This window comes from Juglans regia, chromosome 5 (assembly GCF_001411555.2).
Source record: "Juglans regia cultivar Chandler chromosome 5, Walnut 2.0, whole genome shotgun sequence".
Classification (NCBI taxonomy): Eukaryota; Viridiplantae; Streptophyta; class Magnoliopsida; order Fagales; family Juglandaceae; genus Juglans; species Juglans regia.
Genome location: NC_049905.1, coordinates 19,975,765 through 19,981,764, shown reverse-complemented (window position 1 = coordinate 19,981,764; position 6,000 = coordinate 19,975,765). Strand labels below are relative to the sequence as shown.

Here is a 6,000-nt window from a genome sequence, read left to right as displayed (position 1 = left end):
TCCATAAAAATCACTGTAAAAATGACCTCGAGATCATTACTGGTAGCAAATATGGGAATTAAATTTGACTAACACGTAATGTATGAGAAAAAAAAATTTGTTGACTACAATGCAACCCAATATATATGAGCTGGAGTTTTCTATTACCCACAACATATCCTTACAAAAAAAGATCTTTTAGTGGCGAAATGTGAGACGTGCATAAAACAATTAAAGACTGTTTTGAACTATCGTGGCAAAATCTCTTTTCCTACGCTATCTGATTGTGGAATGCAAATTTTTATGCTAGCATCTTTACTTGGATACAAATTATTTTTTATGATGTCTCTTTGCGGAAATTGACTTTTAGTAGTAGAACCAACTCTCCAATAAAAGTATTTCCAACTAAACTTCTCGTCGAGAGACGCTTTTTTCAATGATGTCTCTTTGTAGGCAATACATTCTTGTGGCGATGTATGCTGCCAAATTGCCAATATACTATTTTGCAATGATTAATACTTGTAGAGGAAAATAATTATGGACAAAATTTGATCTTGCAAAAAACATTTTGTGGCAATATATCAACGCAACAAATAAGTATTCTCGAGAATGTTGAATGATTTGAAGGAGTTATTTTTTACCATTTTTGTTCTTATTTACGACGAATCGAAATGCCGTAATAAACAAATTTTGCACCAAACTTCATTTTTGCAGAATAAAATACCTAAATTGGCGTTTTATTATCTACAATCTTGAGGCCGGGATATTTTGCAAGTAAAAGAGTTTTGCGGCAGTTTTTTATGCTTTTTGCAGCAAAATTAGTCACCCAAAAAAATGATATTTGTTGTATTGTGGAAAGAGGTGAGGTTAAAGTTAATTTTATTTCCTCGATCGAGATGGTAGCAGATCCGATGACCAAAGGATTATCTCTGAAAAAATTTAGAGAACATGTGACTAAAATGGGGTTGAGAGACACCGAGGTGAAGTAACTATAATTTTGGTCATTTGTAAATTCACTGATAAGTTGATTAAGGAAAACATCAAGAATGGTCTTAGGGTGAGTATTTAGTAAAATTTTAGTGCAGGTTGATTAACCAAATAATTGGTAGATCATTTGTAAAGTCGCTGATAAGGTGATTAGGGAAAGTCTCAAGAATAACCTCTAGAGGAAGTACTTAACGAAAACTCAGCACAGGTCGATATATGTGTTATGTATTTGCCTAAAGTCATTATGAAAGGGATATTGAGTATTAATCTAGTCACAGAGAATTGATATCGTTCACAAAGTTGTTTTTTAGTGAAATGAAGTCACCCTTTATATGTGGTCAGTATAAGCACATATGGTGCATGGTGCGATCAGATAAGATAATGACAAAAGCGTGCGCATGTAGAGGCTTGTCGTGCTCTGACGCCGATGTACAAGAGTATGCAGATGAGAGTTGAGTAGTGGAAAGCTTATATTAGTACCACGGTAAAATACTCAACTAGATCATCATTGTTATGTGTGATCAAGTGGGAGATATAATTCTAAGGGGTGTGATCCTCAAACGGTGTACCTCTTGGAATAACACTCTCTCCATGGTGATGGTTCCCATAGGGAGTAATGGTTGAGGAAGTGTCATGAGACACAACCTTTTGATTTAGTTAAAAAGTTGTGTCACTTGTTAATGGTTGTGCCCCTTGTGAACCAGTGTCTTATGGCTCCTATAAATAGGGGTCCTTGGTGCACAATGAAAACACTCAATTCCTTTTGTCCATCACCAACTTATGGGACAAATACCCTTTCGGGAGTGTCATCATATTGTCGAATTTACGTTTGATTTTTGACCTTTTTTGGTCTTCATTTTTCTACCTCCCCAACTCTGCAATGCAACATCCATTACGTTGACTAATGATAAACTTTGTCAACGTTTGGAGACAGTTGAGTTAACCTAGATTTTCTAGCATCTCCTTGATAACAATTACAGTAATATCAAGATGATGTAAACCGATGAGTTTTTCCATCGATTTACAGTTACTATTACAATTACAGCATGCAAGAAACCATCTACCATCCATAATAAAATTAATTGCTCTTTCTTGAAAGCATGGTCTTTGAGAAATATTGAACTGTAAGCCAAACACCGTTTCAAATATGATGGGAGATATTTGTAACTTAATCTTAGAGCAGGAAGAATATTGTTTGTTTCGTGATTTGGCAATTCCCATAATTCCCTACTTAACACCTTCTCTCATTCACAAACATCTAACTCAAACCATAATGGGCCCCCAATTGTCTTGATTGCTAAAGGTAGACCTTGACATTTTTCAACAATCTTTTTACTTAATTCTTGCAACTCTAAATGTGCATTGGAGTTAGCATCATGAAATGCATGTCTTGCAAACAGTGACCAACAATCCTACTCTGGTAACTTCTTTACAGGATGAGTTGCAAAAGCGCACATGACTGATGCAACCTCATCATCGCGGGTTGTTACGATAATCCTACTTCCTTGTGCCCCACATTTAAAGGGATTGCTTAATATCTCCCAATCGTTATAATTCTTATTCCAAACATCATCCAAAATGAATAGGAGTTTCTTTCCATTCAATTTCTCCTTTAGTTGAAGTTGAAGTTGATTTAGATCTTCAATATTACTAGTGGATGAAGTTACAGCATCTAGAATTGTTTTCGTAATCTAAACGGGTCAAATTCCTCTGAAACACAAACCCATGTTGCAAGGATAAAATGCTCACAGACGTCCTAGTCATTGTATACAACTTAAGCAATAGTGGTCTTGCTTATTCCCCCATGCCGACTTTGCCAATCAGACCAACCTTATTGTCACTGGCATCATCTGTAATTGAGAGTAACTTATTGATTATTTGCTCCTTATCATTATTTCTTCCATAAATTCCTGTTTCTTCTACCAAAGAAGTGATGGGCAATCTTTCATATGGTTTCCCTTGAACGGTGCCTTGTGTGATACCCATGACAATATGTTGACTTGCCATATTTTCTAGTCTCTCAAGTACCTCTTTTATGCTTACTTCTATCTTATTGAACAAACGAGATGTGCAGTTGCTATTTCGTACCTTACTTGTAGCGGTTTCAAATTCTGCATCCAACCTAAATTGTAAGGCTTTAGTAGCAATCTCATCCAAGACATCCTTTGCATCATAGACAACATGTTTCAGCTCATCGAAGGCTTTATGTTACATGCTTGGATTCGTAACTTGTTTGTCCTTAGCAACTTCAAGCATAACTTCAATAGACAACAATATTGTTTTCAACTTGTTAAAGAGCCCATTGTTTAGTTTTCACCCCCTTAGTATTATGAATATTATGGATGCCACTAATGAATTCCTTGTTGCACAAACCAACACCACAAGTCATGCGGTTCCACCAAAGTCGAGGACAATAAAGTTGGAACCATATATTGCCAAGGAATTTATTCCTTGATTCTTGCTGTATTCTTGCTATATATTTATTTTCTATGTAAATGAATTTCCTTTCTTGTACAAGTACTTACTCTATTAATATACAAGAGGTACACATATTGTGTGTGACTGAAAATTAATCCAAGCACTCTATTTCTATTTTATGGTACCAGAGCATTAGACTTAACATCAATTTTTTTTTCCATGGCTTCCTCAACCTCTTCGGTCTCCAACTAAGCCACTTCTTTTATCTCCACAAACACCACCTTTGTTGCCAATAATGTCAGCCCTACCCTATGAACATTCAAAACCTGGTGATGATCAAACTCAACGAGGATAATTATTTGCTTTGGAAGGCACGGGTTGTACCTTACTTGCACAGTCAGCAACGCTATGGCTATGTAGATGGAAGTATCCTTTGTCCTCCGGCGTTGATCCAAGGGACATCTTGAAGCGATTCTTCTCCAAGTCATCCCAAATCCGGTGTTTGCACAATGGTTCCAACGTGACCAGGCTCTTCTTGGTCTGTTGATGTCTTCACTTTTAGAAAACATCATAACCAATCTAGTTGGTCTAACAAATTCCCGTGATGTATGGACGGCTCTGGAACACATGTTTGCGACAAACTGTCAAGTTTGAGTTGTGCAAAGAAGACTCAAACTTTCCACCATGAAGAAAGGTAATCCCTCCATTTTTTATTATTTTCAGATGGTCAAATCGTTTGCAGATACTCTAGTTGCTGTTGGAGAGACTCTCAAAGAAACAGAAATTGTTTCCTATTTGCTGGCTGGCTTGGATTCTTCCTATGATTCAATTGTCACTTTTGTATCCCCTAGAGTGGATCCCATGTCTGTTGAAGAAGTCTTCGGACATTTACTGGCCTATGAACTCTGACTTGAACAACACTCTTCAGTTGAACTCTCCATTGATTCAGTCAACATGGCCAATCACAACGATAACAATACTAGACGTGGTAGAAGTTTTGGCTTTCAAAATCGTCAAGGAAATAGGAGCCGTGGCCATGGTCGTGGAAGAGGGTATAACAACTATGGCCAATCTAGACCAACCTGTCAAGTGTGTAGCAAAACTGGCCATGTTCCTATCTCTTGCTATCCCCATTTTGATAGTGCATATCAAGGTCAAATGCAAGCTTTTCTCACCACTCCCCTAACTCATCCAGACCAAAATTGGTATCCGGATTCCAGATCCACAAATCACATTACCTATGATTTTCAGAAACTAAATATTGAAGCTGAGCCCTACACGAACCCTGATCAAATCCAAGTAGGCGATGGCACAAGTTTGGAGATTGCTCACATTGGGAAATCTCATCTGAAATCTACAAACTCTATTTTTCTTTGAAATATTGTCTTACCTGTTACTGGAATTAAGAAGAACTTACTTTCTATTCAACAATTTACTGGTGATAACAATGCTTTTGTTGAGTTTCATCGTGATTATTTTCTTGTGAAGGAAGAGTGCATGGGGAAGGAACTTCTGCGAGGCAGTACTAAAAATTGGCTCTATCAATTTCCATCTTCACATTTCCCAGACGCCTACTCACAATCCTTGACTTGTCAAAGGGTTCCTCAGCCAAATTTGGCATGCAAGGCTTGGTCATCCCGCATATCAAACTGTTCGTCACATTGTTCAAAATTTGGTCTTCTTATGTCTAACAATAATGCTCTTACTATCTGCGATGCATGTCAACAAGGCAAAAGTCATCGTCTTCCATTTAGTTCATCTACTTTTTAATCTAATGCTCCTTTAGATTTAATATTTTTCGATGTTTGGGGTTCATCTCCTGTAATGTCAACTCTTGAGAATAAATATTATGTCTCATTTGTGGATCATTTCAGAAAATACGTTTGGTTATTTCATATTCCTGCTAAATCTAATGTACTATCCACCTTCAAATCATTTCAAGTGCATGTTGAGAGATTTTTTAATCGTAAAATAAAATCCATTCAAACTGATTGGGGTGGAAAATTCTGAAATTTGCATAAATATTTTTAGGATATTGGTATTCATCACTTTATATCCTGTCTCCATACTTCCCCTCAAAATGGCATCGTAGAGATAAAGCATTGTCATATTGTGGAAACTAGTCTTGCTCTTCTCTCTCATGCCTCTGTGCCCACTTGTTACTGGGACCATGCTTTCCAAATAGTTGTGTTTCAAACAAATTGCTTACCTACATCTCCCTTAGGTACAGTTCCTCCCTTAGAAAATTAAACAATCAGTCCCCTGATTTTTTGCAACTTCATGTTTTTGGGAGCGCCAACAAGCCATATGTACCTCAATTAAATACCCACAAATTTGATTACCAATCAAAGCAATGTGTATTCCTTGGATTCAATCCTCATCATCGTGGCTTTAAATGCTTAGATCACAGTTCTGGAAAAAGTTTCCTATCACAGCATGTGGTATTTTTTGAAAATTATTTTTCCTTTAAATCTCCACAACAGTCCGTCTCTTCAAATGGACCACATCCTCAATCATCCTCCATGCCGCCACAATTTTTGCTAAACATCACTTTCGAAAATTCCTCTCCCAACGCAGCTCCTTCTCATGCTTCCGTAAATCACTCTCCCACTTCAC

The 6,000-nt window shown here is 37.0% G+C and overlaps 1 pseudogene; it reads right to left on the bottom strand.

Moving 5' to 3' along the window:
- Positions 1–2,210: 2,210 nt before the first annotated feature.
- LOC108982567 lies at positions 2,211–4,013 on the bottom strand (annotated as a pseudogene).
- Positions 4,014–6,000: the final 1,987 nt, after the last annotated feature.